Source organism: Triturus cristatus, chromosome 1_2, assembly GCF_964204655.1.
Source record: "Triturus cristatus chromosome 1_2, aTriCri1.1, whole genome shotgun sequence".
Classification (NCBI taxonomy): Eukaryota; Metazoa; Chordata; class Amphibia; order Caudata; family Salamandridae; genus Triturus; species Triturus cristatus.
Genome location: NC_140580.1, coordinates 333,144,501 through 333,160,431, shown reverse-complemented (window position 1 = coordinate 333,160,431; position 15,931 = coordinate 333,144,501).

Below are 15,931 nucleotides of genomic sequence, written 5' to 3'. Positions count from 1 at the left end.
ACCCACTCATGCCCGGCCTCTATTGTCAGCTTTGTTCCTGTAGCGTGCACCAGCCCCTCCTGTCCTCCTTCCATTGTCAGCTTGCTCTCCCAGCCCCTCTCACCCCCTCCATTGTCTGCTTGGTTCCCCATCTCCTCCGATCCACTCTCCGTTGTCATCTTGCTTCCCCAACCCCTCCTGTCCACCCTCCATTGTCTGTTTACTCCTGTTGACCCTCGAGGTAGGTCGCTCCCCTCCGCACAGCTCCGCCTGTGTGTCCCTGCCCAGCTGCCGCTGCTGAGGAAGTTCGAGGCCCTCCTCCACCCGCAGGCTACCACCTGCGCCTCATCCCTGGTGGCCAGTGGTAGGCCGTAAGTTTGTTCATCTCTGCCTTATTGTTTTACTGTATTGCCTGTATTTTCATTGTTGTGTCTATGACTGCTGCTGTCTGTGTTCCCCCGCTGCCAGTACGTGGTCCTTGCCCGTTTTCTTTCCTTCTGTACTCCTCGCTGCCCCCGTTTCTATCTGCCCAGTTTTCCCTTCTGTTCCCCTCGCTACCCCCGTGTCTCTCTCCCGTTTTTCCCTTCTGTTCCTCTTGCTGCCCCCGTGCCTCTCTGCCCGGTTTTTGCCTTCTGATTCTTAGCTGCCCCTGTATTTCTGTGCCCTTTTTGCCTTCTGTGCCACTCGTTTTTTCACTGATTTTGTGTCCTTTTTCCCTTCTGTGCCACTCGTTTCCCCCCCCCGTTTTCATGCCCTTTTTGCATTCTGTTCCACTCGTTTTTCCCTCGTTTTTTGTGCCTTTTTCCTCTTGTTCCCTCCGTCGTCCCTCACCGCCCCCGCCGGTGTGTCCCCTGCGGCCCCGCCCCCCTGACTGCCTACTGCCCATTCGCTGCCCCCACCTCCCAGCTGCTCCTCCCTCCCACCTTCCCATATATGCCGGCCGCTGCGCGCCGCTGGCGCCCGTCTGCGCCTGGACCGCGCCCAGCGCCAGAACGCCTGGCCCTCGCCATGACGACCACCGCCGCTACGATGCCAGCACGCTCCACGCCCTCGACCCCGGACGGACCCACACCTGCTTCAAGGCCACCCCGAAACGCACACACGGTCCCTTCACCTGCCGGAACTGCAGCTACACCAGCCTCAGAACCGACGAACCACCCGCCAAGAAAGACCGCACCCACCTGCGATGCATCCTACTGAACACCCGCTCCACGGGCAAACACGCCGTCGAGCTCTGGGACTTGCTCGACACAACATCCCCGGACATCGCCTTCCTGACAGAGACCTGGTGGAACGACTCCTCCGCACCCGACATCGCCATAGCCATCCCTGACGGCTACAATATCACCCGCAGAGACCGCACCAACGGAGTCGGAGGAGGAATCGCCATCGTCCACAAGAACAGCATCAGGGTCTCGATTAGCACCACCGAACACATGCACTTCCAGATCCACACAGACCCCAACTCCACCCTCGGAGACACCGTTGTCTACTGACCTCCCGGACCCCGCCCCCGGTTCAGCGACTCCATCGCCAACTTCATCAGCACGCACGCCCTGACCTCCACCGACTACAACCTCCTCGGAGACCTGAACTTTCACCTTGAGAACAACAACGACAACAACTCCACAACCCTGATCGATAACCTCGCCAACCTTGGACTAAAGCAACTCGTCACAACGCCCACCCGCTCCGCCAGCCACACGCTCGACCCCATCTTCTCCTCAAGCCCGCACGTCTCCGTCAGCCACACCACCGAACTCCTCTGGACCGACCACCGCTGCATCCACTTCAGCTTCCAGAAACCCACCACACACCACCGCACCCAACAGATCCCCGGCCGCTGCTGGAGCAAAATCACCGAAGACCAACTACATACAAACCTTGCTCTCAGCCCACCCACCGAACCCTCCAACACTGACGACGCTGCCCTCAGACGCTGGATCGAAGAATGCAGCAACACCCTCGCCCCGCTGAAGAAACCCCCCCACAGAGACACCAGCAAGGGGGCCAGCTGGTTTACCCCAGAACTCCTAGCCTCCAAGCAAGCCTGCCGGAAACTAGAGAAGAAGTGGCACAGCGAACAAACTCCGGACAACCGCGCAGCACACAACCACCACCACCTCATCAGGGGCGCCAAGAGAACCGAGTTTAAAGACCACCTCGACAACAACGCACACAATAGCAAGGAGCTCTTCAACATCGTGAACGAACTCTCCAACCCCAGCTCCAACACCAACGATATCCCGCCGTCGCAAGCCCTGTGCGACTCCCTCACCACCTTCTTCCACCGCAAGATAGCAGACATCCACGACAGCTTCAACACCCAGACAGACCCAACAGACAGCAACACAACAGACCCTCCGCACACCATCGACCACGACCCCCTGCTAGCCTGGGCCAGCGTGAGCATCGATGACACCATCAAGTCCATGAGCACAATCCACTCCGGCTCTCCGTCAGATCTCTTCCCGCACCACGTCTTCAACAAAGGAAGCAGCTCCATCGCACCCCACCTGCGCAACGTCATCAATCTCTCCCTCGAAGAAAACAGAATCCTGGACCCTTCCCAGTCAGGATTCCGCAGCAACCACAGCACCGAGACCGCCCTCATCACTGCCACTGATGACATCAGGACCCTGATGGACAATGGCGAGACTGCAGCACTCATCCTCCTAGACCTCTCCGCCGCCTTCGACACCGTCTGCCACCTCACACTACGCGCACGCCTCCAAGCCACAGGGATCCGAAACAAGGCTCTGGAATGGACCACCTCCTTCCTCTCCGGCTCCCCCCATTCCGGTCTGAAGCCTCCAAGATCATCTGCGGTGTACACCAGGGATCCTTCCTCAGCCCGTCGCTGTTCAACATTTACATGACCCCGCTTGCACACGTCGCCCGACAGCACGACCTCAACATAATCTCCTACGCCGATGACACTCAACTGATCCTCTCCCTCACCAAGGACCCCATCACCGCCAAAGCCAACCTCCACGAAGGAATGAAGGCCGTCGCCCACTGGATGAAGACCAGCCGTCTGAAGCTGAACTCGGACAAGACGGAGGTCCTCATCCTCGGCTCCAACCCTTCAGCATGGGACGACTCCTGGTGGCCGACGGCACTGGGAGCAGCCCCGACACCCACCGACCACGCACGCAACCTGGGAATCATCCTCGACTCAACGCTCTCAATGACCAAGCAGGTTAACGCCGTCTCCTCATCCTGCTTCAACACCCTCAACATGCTCCGCAAGATCTACCGATGGATCCCGACAGATACAAGAAAGACAGTCACCCAGGCCCTCGTCAGCAGCAGACTCGACTACGGAAACGCCCTCTACGCGGGAGCCCCGACCAAGCTTATCAAACGACTACAATGCATCCAAAACGCCTTGGCACGACTGATCCTCGACGTACCACGCCAAGGCCACATCACCCCCCACCTGAGGGACCTGCACTGGCTCCCCCTCAGCAAGAGGATATCTTTCAAGCTCCTCACCCACGCACACAAGGCACTCCACAAGACCGGCCCAGCCTACCTCAACAGACGGCTCTCCTTCTACATCCCCAACCGCCAGCTACGCTCCGCCGACCTCTCACTCGCCACCGTCCCGCACATCCGAAGAACAACCACCGGCGGGAGATCCTTCTCCCACCTCGCCGCCAAGACATGGATCACCCTCCCTCTGAGCCTACGACAGACCCAAGACCTGCTGACCTTCAGGAGGATGCTCAAGACCTGGCTGTTCGATCAGTAGCAGCCCCCCCCCCCCCAGCGCCTTGAGACCCTTGCGGGTATTTAGTGCGCTTTACAAATGACTGATTGATTGATTGATAGTCCCTTCTCCTTACCCTCTGTTGTCCCTGGGCTTCCCCATTACCTCTCACCTGTCCTCTCCCCCACCCACATCCTTCTCTCTTGCTCTCCCTCCCTCCCTCATTGTTGTCTTGTCCCCCAACTCTCCCTCCCTCCTAGTTGTCTTGTCCCCCAACTCACTCATCCGTTTCGTTTTTTTAATTACAAAAGCAAGCACATTAGCGCTGGCCGCATCATAGCGCCTTTTACAAATTATTTTTTAGCTATGTACAGCATGGCTAAGAGTCGTTACCAAACTCAATAGCTCTTGTAGGTGAGACCTCCTAACTTTGTCAATGCTTGTTTTACATGGAACCTAGAACTGTTGCATAGTGCACACTGTGACCTGTGCTGCCTCAATGTGCCTGGATGAGTTCAGGATGTGTGTAGGTGCGCATGATGGGGCACAACTATGAGCTTATAATTTGTGACTGGAGGCAATGTGAGTTTCTGACAGTGCCTGTCAGTGAGCCATACAGGTGTGCAGACTACACGCCCATCCAATATTTGGTTTCTCTGGAGAGTGCACAGAGACAAGTTTACATATTTGTGAATTACAAGAAAGTACTAGAATGAATTACGCATCTGTTGAAATATGGACAGCGCCAAAGGGAAAGACAATGCAATGTTTTCAGGGGAGGGTGGGTGTGGGTGTGTGTGTGTGCGTGCGTGCGTGTGCGTGTGGTATGGGAGGGGAATCAGAGGAGATGAAAGAAGTATGAGCAGAAAGTGAGAGTGAAAAGAAGGTCCGGAATAGGAAAGAGATGTGTAAAATAAGCAGATGGAGGATATTAGAAAGATATGGGGAGAAAAGTGCCTAAGTGCCTAACAAAGTGAAAGACTGCAGAGTAAAGTGGTGTGCAAGGGAGAGGGTGAGTGAGTGGTGTAATATCTGAGGTCATAGGCACTGCATGGCGAGGGCCCAAGTTATAGTCAGCTCGCTGACTATAACTTGTAGACTAAATTCTAGCCAGATTTGGGTTGGGGAAGCATTGTTTGGGATGCAGAAGTTCACTCTGTAGGCACAGATGATGATTTTGTCCAAGTCGATCACATTCCCCCCTCGCATTTGCTTGCTTCTTTAGGTTAACGTTGTTTGTAGCTTGGCCTATATGACCTGTAGTAGTGGATCTAAGGTTATGCCTGGTAGTGCTTTTTTTGGGGTCTCATTGCTATTGTTGTAGTGCCTTTCCTGCGCAAGGCCTCCATCTGACGTTTGTAAGAGCCTTTGCTGTCTAGTAAGACTCCGAGGTATTTGTATTCGGTTGCAGGTTCTAGGCAGTGCCCATCCAGATGCAAATCCAGCTTTTTATTTCTAGTATAATTTATTGTCATTGTTTTAGTTTTAATTAAGTTAATATGAAGAGCATTGGCTTGCAAAAAGTCTTTGGTGCTATCCAGCAGATGCTGTAAACTGATTGGCGATCTGGGGGCATATGTATGAAACTCCCGTTTTGCGAATCTCAAATTGCGATATTTTGCGATTTGCAGTTTGAGATTCGCAAATCGGGATGTAAAAAAAAAAAATCGCTAATGTTTAGCGATTTCTTAATATCGCAAAAAAGTCTCAGAAACATCATTTGCGATTCCTTAATTGCGAAATTCGCAAATTAAGAAATCGCAAAAACGGGAATCTGCCATACAGGTGCAGCCTGATGACATCACAACCAGGAAGTGGGAGTGATTACCTGCACCTGCTTCCCTGAGCCACACCCAGAGGCTGTTTGGAAAGTGTGAGGAGGCATCCCAGGAGAGAACAAACCCCAATGGAGTCCCACAAGCAACATGAGGGCAAGGAGGCAGAGAAGAGAAAGAGGAAGCACAAGTTCTCTGACAAGGAACAGGAGGTCCTCATAGAGGAGATGGTTTGCAGCCATGAGCTCCTCTGTGGGAAAAAGGCACTGCGAGTTCCAGAAGCAAGAAAACGAAAGATCTGGCTGGAGATACAACAGAAAGTGAATGCTGGGGGTGTAACAAATCGCACTGTCGAGGAATTGCGCAAGCGATGGTACGATATGCGGGAAAGGTCGAAGGAGAGGGTGGCAGCCAGACTAAAGGATGCAAACAAGACCGGGGGAGGACCATCCACAGCAGGACAGCCATCACCCCACGAGGAGCTTGTGGAGTCCACCCTCCTGCCTGAGAGCGTCGGTGGTGTGGCTGACATTGACAGCTCCGACCCTGCATCCAGCAGTCAAGGTAAGATGCATGGCAAATAAATCTGCACTGATCCCCATCCCATGCACACTTCCCCAAATGCGCTAAATATACACAACAAATGTCATTCCAGTCCAAGTCTTACAGCACACCCAGCAATGCATCATGGAACTTGTAGTAATATGTATGACAGTGTGTCCATGAGACATAGGAAATCTAATGCAACATGTGGGTCGGGGATAAGGGAATAATACAATTGCAGAAGTTAGCCGAGACAAACTGTAGAAACTTTATTGAGTGCAAATTGAAAACAAAGACACAAACTCATGTAGTCCCCTTTACATCCACAGCACAATCCAGGGCACGTGATGACAGTGCAGAGGGAGCTGAGCATGAACATCCTGAGGAGCAGCATGACGATGGCGACTCCAGTGATGATACGGAGCACACAACAATCATGCGCAGGAAGCGCAGACATGTGCCCCCACTGCCTCCATTTGAGGATGACATACAGGCCACAGGGGAGGACAGTGACAGAAGAGAGGAGAGTCAGGGTGTGTCACACATGCCAAGTCAGGAAACACCAAGGCTGAGCATTCCACCACAGGAAAGACGCAGGTCAAGGCCCAGGAGCAGCACTGCCACTGATGCGGACAACACAATATTTTCAGGGCTGGAACACAGCATGCTGCACGTACATCGTCTGCAATGTAAATCATTGCGCTCAATCAATAGGAAGCTATGCAGTCTGAACAAAAATCAGCGCAACATGGGGGAGGGCATCATGGCCATGGCAGGTGCCATACGTGACCTCTGTGACACCCTGAGGCACAACCAAGACGCCAGTGACAGGGCTGCCCGACATGCCAATGCACGACTGCACAATTATACTAAGGCCGTGAACCGCCTCTGCACCAGCAATCTGACACGTCGCAGCATTACCATGCAGGTGGAAATGTCGCACTGCTGTCAGGACATAGCAAGAGGGCTAGAACAGGTCACCAGTGCAGTGGAGCAACTGCAGACGGCCAACTCAGGTGGCACCGCTCTTATGGTCTCTGGCGAGAGTGAGGAAACCTCAAGTAGGAGTAGCATTACACCTACATTGCCTGGGGCAAGAAGGCGCAGTTCCAGACAGGGTGCAGGACCTAGGAACACCACGGAGGCCACTCAGCCTGGAACCCAAACAGCACCAATGCGTCACCGAAGGAGGTGAACTGTTCAGTGACAATTTAGCAGCAATGGGTGATGTAACCCAACAATAAATATTGCACACTTACTTGTGCCGTGCCTGCAGTGTGTGCATAACATGTGCTGGGTACAGCAACAATTAATGCTTGTGAAGTGTGAATAAACACAGCACACATTAGAATCATTTTTTGTCTCATGTCATCATTACTCACCTAGAAGTAGTTTTGGGTGATCTCAGTCCGTCTCTGGCGTCCAGCAGCTGCCCCGACTCCTGATGCTGGTCTGTCAGGGGGAGCAGGGCAATCGTCATCCGATGTATCTGTATCGGTCACATCAATTGTGGTGCCTTTCCTCATAGCCATGTTATGGAGCATTGCACAGCTTGCCACGATTTTACAGCAGGTCTCAGGGCTGTATTGCAGTGCACCTCCACTTTTATGCAGGCACCGGAACCGGCTCTTTAGGATTCCAAACGTACGTTCAATGACGCAGCGTGTAGATCTGTGTGCCCTGTTGTATCTCCTCTCACTTGCATTGGCTGGATCAAGATACGGGGTCAGGATGAAGTTCCGCACTGCATAGGCACTGTCACCTGCAGGGATAGACACAATATGTAAGTCAATGTCCCCACCCTCCGGTGATGTAGTGGATGTATGGATGTGTGCCATGTATTTACCTAGCAGGTATCCCTCCCCAAACTCTCCAGCACTCAGACGTCTGTGTATTCCACTGTGTCTGAAGATGAAAGAGTCATGTGTACTGCCAGGGTATTTTCGGTACAATGTCATTGATGATATACTTTGCGTTGCACACAATCTGTATATTCAGGGAATGGTAACATTTACGGTTTCTGTAGACATATTCAGTTGCTGATGGGGGTGTGATGGCCACATGGGTCCCATCGATGCAGCCAATGACGTGGGGGAAACGTGCAATCTGGTAGAAGTCAAGTTTTGCTTGCTGTAATGCTTGTTGGGTGGTGGAGAAGTACATGTGATGTGATAGCCTCTGTAGCATTGCATCTAGAAAGGCATGGAAAAAGTGCGAAAGGGCACTCTGTGACACCCCGCCAACCTCCGCTATGACCCCTTGAAAGCTCCCTGATGCCAGGAGGTGCAGGGAGCACAGGACCTGCACATGTGTGGGAATTGTTTGTGTCCTGCGTGTAGGGTGTTCCAAATAGGGTTTCAGCTCCTCAATCAGGTCCATTATGGTCTGTGGGTGCAGCCTGTACTTGTCATGGATGTCCTCTTCAGTGTGCTGGAACAGAGTGATGCGCAGCCTGAATATACGTTCCTGTCTCATTCTCCTCTGTGCAAGAGCCCGAATACGCAGCCTCCTGGCTATCACAAACAGTGCTGCCATTGTGGAAGGTTCTGTTGCATTGTGGGGTGGGTTAAGTACCTTGCACCTGTTTACCACCTGCATGCACATGGTGTTAATTGCGATTTCTTATTTTGCGAACTTTGTTATTTCGCAATTAGCGATTTTTTAATACATGTGCTTGCGATTTCTTAGTTTGCGATATCCTTTTTGCGAATTTCGCTAATTGGGAATATCGCAAATTTGGAAATCGCACGTTTATTCGCAATTTTGGAGTTTCGCAGCCTGAGAAATCGCTAATTTAGCGATTTCTTATTTTGCACTGGTAATGTGTGTCATACATATGAAATTGTGAAATTTTAATCGCAAACGCTGTTTTTTGCGAATCGCAGCGTTTGCGACTAAAATTTGGTTTCATACATATGCCCCCTGCTTATTAAGACCAGGTCATCCGCATATAGAAGGTTGGAAAGGGACATATTTCTGAGTTTCGGGGCATGTGAAATGCTGTTGTTCAATTTCATCGGTAGGTCAGTCATGAAGAGATTGAAAAGAGAGGGAGCTAGGACATACCCTTGTTTTAACCCTGTGTTGGTATTTACGTGCCTGGAGAGGTGTGTCCCAGCTCCCAACTTAATTTTGATCCTGGTGTCTGTGTGTAGTAGGATCAGCTAGTTTAGGAGGGCTGGTGGAATTCCCCATTTTTCAAATTAATGCCATAGTCTTGCACGGTCTATGTGATCGAATGTGGAGCTTTAGTCTATGGAGCATAGAAATAGTGGTTGCTTTGCATCATTGACTGCATCAATCAGCAGTGACAGGGTAATGATGTTAGTGGTGGTTCCTGTTTGTCTGCGGAAGCCGGTTAGGTTTACTGGAATCATCGATTTAGATGAGGCCCATGATGTAAGTTCTTCTAGAATCACTCCTGCATAGTATTTAACCTCATCATCAATTAGGGCGACAAGACGATAGTTGTTTGCGTTGCCCTTGTCGTCTTGCTTGTAAATTGTAGAGATCATGGATCCCTTCCAAGATGGTTTCTTTCTCCAGTACCTCATTGAAGACTGGCGTCAAGATTTTACTCCAGTACTCTGGGTCATGTTTGTACAGGATGGGTGGTATTCCATTAGGGCCTGGGGTGCCTTCGGACCTCAGTTTGGCTATTTGCCTCCTGATTTGTTGCTATGCAGTTCCTCGTTGCTGGTTTGAGGTGATTCAATATCCGCCGCTTCTACTCCTTCGCTGGGTGTAGTTTGGCTCTGTATAGTGCCTGAGAGAGTGCCCCCTGTCAGTTTAGTGCAGGACTCTTCCCCGGTGTTTTCTCCTCCCTGCTCCTGGCTATTGGAGAGATATTGGTGTGATGGTACTGGGGTTTTGGTTTGTGGTTCAGTCTGGTACCTAGGTGCATGTCGTCACCTGGTTTGGCATGATGTTCTTCACCATTATTTTCCTCTTTCTTGGGCCTGGCTGTTAAAGGGGTGGTAGAGGTGTTTTGCCCAGTCTTCCTCTCAAATGTGGGAGTTTATTCCTCGGTGGCCTGGCCGCTGGAGGATGTTGAGTGTCCGCCAGAACCGGGCAGAGTTCTTGCTTTTTGAGTCATGCAGCAGCCTTGCCCACAATGACTCGTTTTCTTACATTTGTTCCTCCCATTTGTTCTTTTCAGGTCTGCCTTTAGTTCTCTTGGTTCTCCATGCAGGGCTGAGTTTTGAGGGTTCCTGTGGAGTTGCCTTAATATTTGGTTCATGGAGCAATTGAGTCTTCTGACCTTAGGAGTGATTATGTTTGATGAGGGGTTCCTTGCTGTTGCCCTTTTTTTATTCCTACCTTAGTGGAGTGTGTATCCCTGAAAGTCTTCGTGAAGTTCTCCTAAGTGGTTCAGGGATGTGTCGTGGTTTCGAGTTCTATATGAAGGAAGAGTTACACTTGATCCGCTTGTAGTCGGTGGTGTATTCTGTGCCGATTCACTTGGACCCGGTCTGTTTGCCCTTAGTGGTTTAATGTTTCCTATTGTTGGTAGTGTGGCATGGATTGACAGACCGCCCTATCGATGGCTGTATCTGGCCCCCTTTCTTTCAAGGACTTGTTGGGATGTGAGCCTGTGTAATTCTGTGGCTTCTTTTTCCCAGGTTTCTTGAAGAAGCATGAGATCAAAAGTGTTCAGGTAGTCTAAGACCTGTGGGTCCTTTGCCTTGCTGCCCAAACCGTTGATATTCCAGAGGCACATGCGGATCAGTCTTGGGTCTTTCGAACTTGGGCTAGTCTGAGTGATTGTATGTCATTGGGTGCGATCAAACACAATTGTTCGCAATAAGTGGCTTCATTCGGTATCGGATGTTTCGCGCTTTGGCTCCTTTGGTTTGTGCCTCCCCATGGGATGTTGTTTCTTAATTTGATCACTGGAGAGCTGATTCTTGCTCCTTTCAATATTGATTTGGTGGTATGTTTGTCTTGCGGACAAGTTTTACCTGTAATTCTAGCTAAAAAGGGTGTTGGGTAGCTAAGCTTATTGTCGGGAAATAACCATATACCCCATTGCTGAAATGTGTTAGCTTCTTTCATGACCTTGCTGGCTGTCTCTTTTGTTGCCCAGGTGGTTTTAGTTAATTCTGGGTCTTGCGGGTTGTCAGCCTGGACAAACTCGATTGATGATAGGTCGGTTGAGCCTACTTTTTTTATTGTTTGTAGAAGTCTCAGTATTGTTTCCTGGGTTTAAAGTGTCTTCTCTCCCTTTTAATTTGTACTCTAGAACAAATAATATGGTCTCAGTAGATCTTGGGTCGTTTGCTGGTACTCCCCGTGGTTGGATTGAGGTGGATTGCAGTGTTGGGAATGCAGATACTAGGAAAATTGATGAGTGACTGACTGCTGGTCTGGTTGTTTCTGGGTTGGGGGTATCAATTGGACCTCTTTGGGCAAAGGCTCTTGGTGAGCCCGGTATGGTGGTTGCCAGGATAACAGCGTACTCCGTTGTTGTTACCTGGGAAATTCACCTGTAAGGACCATTTCCATACTCAGTTGATTAGGCATTCATGCTTTGATCTGTTTGGGTTGTTGTTGTACGGCAAAGTGGTGAATGTTCTACAGTCGTGGAGTTCCTGCTGTTTGGTTCTTGTGATCTTCCCCTGACTGTCTTTCCAGGTGTGCTGTTTTGTTCCTCAGCTTCTGATGACACCGTGGCAGATATGCCTTCTTTGGACAGTGTAGTATTCGACTTGTGAGGTAACATCTCCGGAGGGATCCCTTCTCCAGGATTTGTTGGTGTGTCAGGTTGCTGTGGTTGTTCCGGGTGTTGTATGTGCTTGTTTGGGTCCAGTGGTCCTTGTGTGGGGAGGTCACCTTGAAGTAGCCTGTAACCGTGGTCTTCCTATTTCTGCCTTTTCTTCTTTGTTTGAGGTGGGCTTGTGTGTTTTTTGAAACTTTGTTGCCTGTCTTTTCTTGAGTTGCAGTGCATGAGTTGGGTGACTATGCCGCTTGATTTTTGCCCGTGATGAGGTTCCTTTCATATGGGGCCCTATCCGTCCCTGTGTCCTGGCCTATTACACCTTTCTCTGGTTCCATATGTTTGTTTGTAATGCTGGAGGTGCAGTTAGCTTTAGCGTTTGATTTTAAGTCTGTTAGTAGGCTTCCCAACATGGTTGGGTGCGTTGCTAGTTTCTCTAGAATTGGTGCGCATGAACACTCCGGTTGTGCAATTAGGGTGGCTTCAGCAGATGCTTGCCCTCGTTTTATCAGGCCGTTGAGGACTCAGAGCTTCATATGTGTCCTTGAGGTGAAGTGAGCTAGGGTTTTTAAGAACAGTGAGCTGCATATCCAACTTATCTGATTGGTATTGAAGGGCGGTAGCTGGAATCTGCATAGTGTTCAGTAGGGTTGCCAGATGATTTCTGAGGGGTGAGTTCTCTCTAAGCTGTTTTGAAAGGGTGGTGCCACTTTGTGGAGGTCGGGGTAGGTCTTTGTGTGTAAGAAGCTACCAGTTCCTCCCATTCCTGAAATGCGAGGTACGACATGTTGCAGGCTGGTCCTTGCAAATCTTCCTTTAGTTGGTAAGAGAGGGAGTTATCGTTAGGGTTTTACACTGTAGGTCATTGGGCTGCTGAATCAGCAGCCTGTTGGTTTATTGACTTTAAGGGAGAGCTGTTTTTAGGTTGCGTTGTGTCCAAAGTAATCTGCCCGGTCTCTGAAGAATTAGTTTGAGATTGCATAGGGAGGCTGCTTGGATCTTGTCTCCTCCTGTGCTTGAGCAGGCTGGGTGATCCAAGGGGCTTATGGGCATTGCTTCCTGTACCTGTCGAGGTACTCTTCGGCTGGAGGTGTCCTTGGTTGTCAGAGTGCCTCTTGTTGGGCTTTTACAATTCCTGACTGGTTTGGCAGTGATGCCCCCTGAGTCTCTGATCTCTTCTGGGCCTTCGTTTCTGTTTGACGTAGTCGTGTCCTTGTCTAATGGATCATGGGCCATGGTGTAGCTTGCCCCATGCTGCGGTGGGAGTGGACCCCCTGGGAAATAGGCAGGGCCCCTTGGTTGTAGGGGGGTTTAGAGACCCTCGATGTCCTTTTTCTTTGAGTAGATTGCTGTACCAGTATCTTCCAGGAATGCACACTTGGTGTAAATGTTTGGTTGGTAAGTGCAGAGGATTGCTTTCAAGGACATTCCATCGATGTTTATAAGATCTTCTTTACTCTTCTTTACCACACTTTAAGTCCCTGCGTTTCGGGCTAATTTTTGGTGGCCGTGTTGTAACTGTTATGCTGCTGTAATTGCAGCTGTCGTTGGGGCCTTTGTTGGTGCCTTTGTTGATGGCTATGGTTCTTATGTTAAGATTCATGCCGGCAGACATTTTGGACCTTAAGGGGGGGGTCCTCTTTCTCTTCCTGATCGCATACTGTGGCTGTTGGTGCTTTGATGGAGTCTTGTTGAGTTGTTTGGCCACTTTGCCAGCTATTTGTGCCCAATATTTTTGTCCAGTGCCTTCTGTGCGCGCTCTTATATGCACGCCTTGGTGGCTGGATTACACAAGATCGATAACCAATGCAATTCCTGCCAGGTTGGGAGCGAGGGCTGTGAAGGGGCCGCACATGCTGCTAGTTTATTTCCCTTGCTGTTGGCCTGCTTGGGAGATGGGAGGGGGATGTCAGTCTATTGATGTTACTGATCTAACTGATGTTAACGTCGGCTGACTTTTCTTTTCTGTTTTTTTAAACATACTAGTATTGCTGTGCTGCTTTTTGTGCTTTGGATCTAACCTTGGACAGGTCTTGATCAGTTCTTGAAGTTTGTGCCAATCTCCAGGACTTTGCAGGCTTCCGCCTTCATAGGGGCTCTCTGTTTTTAGCCTCTCTTCTGCGTTTTAGCTCCTTTCCCCCTTGGAGTTGCAAGGTGGGTGATGAAGAGGGGCGGTGTCATGTGGGAGGCTGCTGCAGGTTAGGGACCGGGCGAAGGCAAGCTCCTGCAAGTTAAGGCAGCTGCCCGATTTGCTGCCCATTGTGGTTACAGCCGCAGTCACAGGGCGGGGTCTCCTTGGGGAGAGCAGCCACCCCATCCTACTGCTGGGTGCCTCCACTCCCCTCTCATGACCTCCGTGGTCCCTAGTCTTACCTGCTACAGCTGCTCAAGTCAGCTCCAGCACTGACAGGATGGAGGGAGCAACAGGAGCGCCGATGCACCAATGTAAGTGGAGAGGTAGTGCAGCAGTGATGGAAAAGCCACTGGGGCCGCTGGAGGGACGCCGCATGCTCCCGCTCGTGCTGCTGACTGCTGCCTTGCGATGAAGTTTCCGCTTCCCGGGCACAAGAGAATCAGGGCAAAACCCGACCATAGGCCCAGTGTAGCATATGCAACATAGTACGCCAACTGTGGTTTTCTTGTTTTAAAAGGTTATGTTATCACTAATATTGTAACCTAACTAAACTGTCATTTTTACCTTTGGTTTTTAAATTAATTTCTAGTGGTTTGTTTAAGGTAATTTAATGTCTTTTCCTATCTATAGCGTCCCTTTCACCTTTGGCTTTTACAGCTTGCTGCCCCTGCCGCCTGCCCTCTGTTCTCAGTGTGCGTGCCCTTGCCCCCTCTTGCCTACTTTCCGTGGTCGCATGCCTTCCGTGGTCCATTGTTCTGACCCTGCTGGCCTGCCCTCAGTGATCAGCTTGCTACTCTGTCCCGGTACATCACACACTGCCCTCAATTCTCCATGTGCATGCCCCTGCCCATCCTTCCTGCCATCCCTGCTCCATTGTGCTGACCCTACCCGTGCTGGCTAGTTCACCATGGTCATATTACTGCCCCTGCCCCCTTTCTGCCTGACATCCATTCACCATCTGCGTGACTTTGCCTTATCCTTTCAGCCCTCTCTGGACAGCTTGCTGTCCCTGCCTAAGCCTGCCTGCCTGCCCTATGTGGCCAACTTGCTGCCCCTGTCCTCCCTCCTCTTTGCCCTTTGCTCTGCATTTGTGTTAAACTGCTCCCTCCCTTCTGCCCACCATGGTTTATCTTGATGCCCCTGCAGGCCTATCCTCCATGCTCAGATTGCTGCTCCGGTCCCCTCCTCCCTGCTGTTCTGTTTGTTGTCCAAGTGTGTGCTCTGTCCCCTCCCTTTTGTCCTATGTGAACTGCTACTGTCCCTTCCGCCTGCATGATTAGCTTACTGCCCCTGCCCTGCTCCTCCATGCCCACAGTTGTTCATGTGTAGCCCTCTGCCCCCTTCCTCCTGTCCTCCGTGGTACACTGAGCCATCACTCTTGCCTGCACTGCATAGTCCATTGTTCTGCCACAACCTCTCCTACCTGCCCAGCATGGTTAGCTTGCTGTCCCTATCCCTGCACTCTCCTCCCAGCCTTCAATCCTCTGATTCCATTCCCTTATCCCCATCCCTCCCTCCTGCACTCCATGGTCCATTGTGCTGCCCCTCTCTCTGTCTCTCTGGCTCTCCATGGTGTGTTGTGCTTCCATTGCCCCTACTGCTTGACCTGCACAGTCTCTTGTGCTGCCACTACACTTTTTGCCTTACCTACACGGTCTGCTTGTTGCCCCTCCCACGTCCTCCTGCCCTCTGCTGTCTGAGACCAGCCCTCCCAACTGTTCTCTACCCCCATGGTCCTTTGTGTATACCCTTTCTCTCTCTCCCATGCCTACCACCAGGATCCATTGTTATGCGATCATGTTCCCGCCTGACATATGTGTTCAGTTGTGCTGCCACTGCCCCACCACCTGCTCTACGTGGTCAGCTTCTACCCCTAGCTGCCTCCCACCTTCCCTCCATTGTCCGTGTGCATGCCCTCCCTATCCCCTCCCTCCTGCCCTCCGTGGTGTGCTGTGCTTCCACTGCCAACCCATCTGGCATACCTACATGATCAGCTTTGTGCTCCTACTACTGACCCCTTTTCCTCTGCCCTCCATTGTCCATGTGCGGGCCTCTGCCTCTTCCCTCCT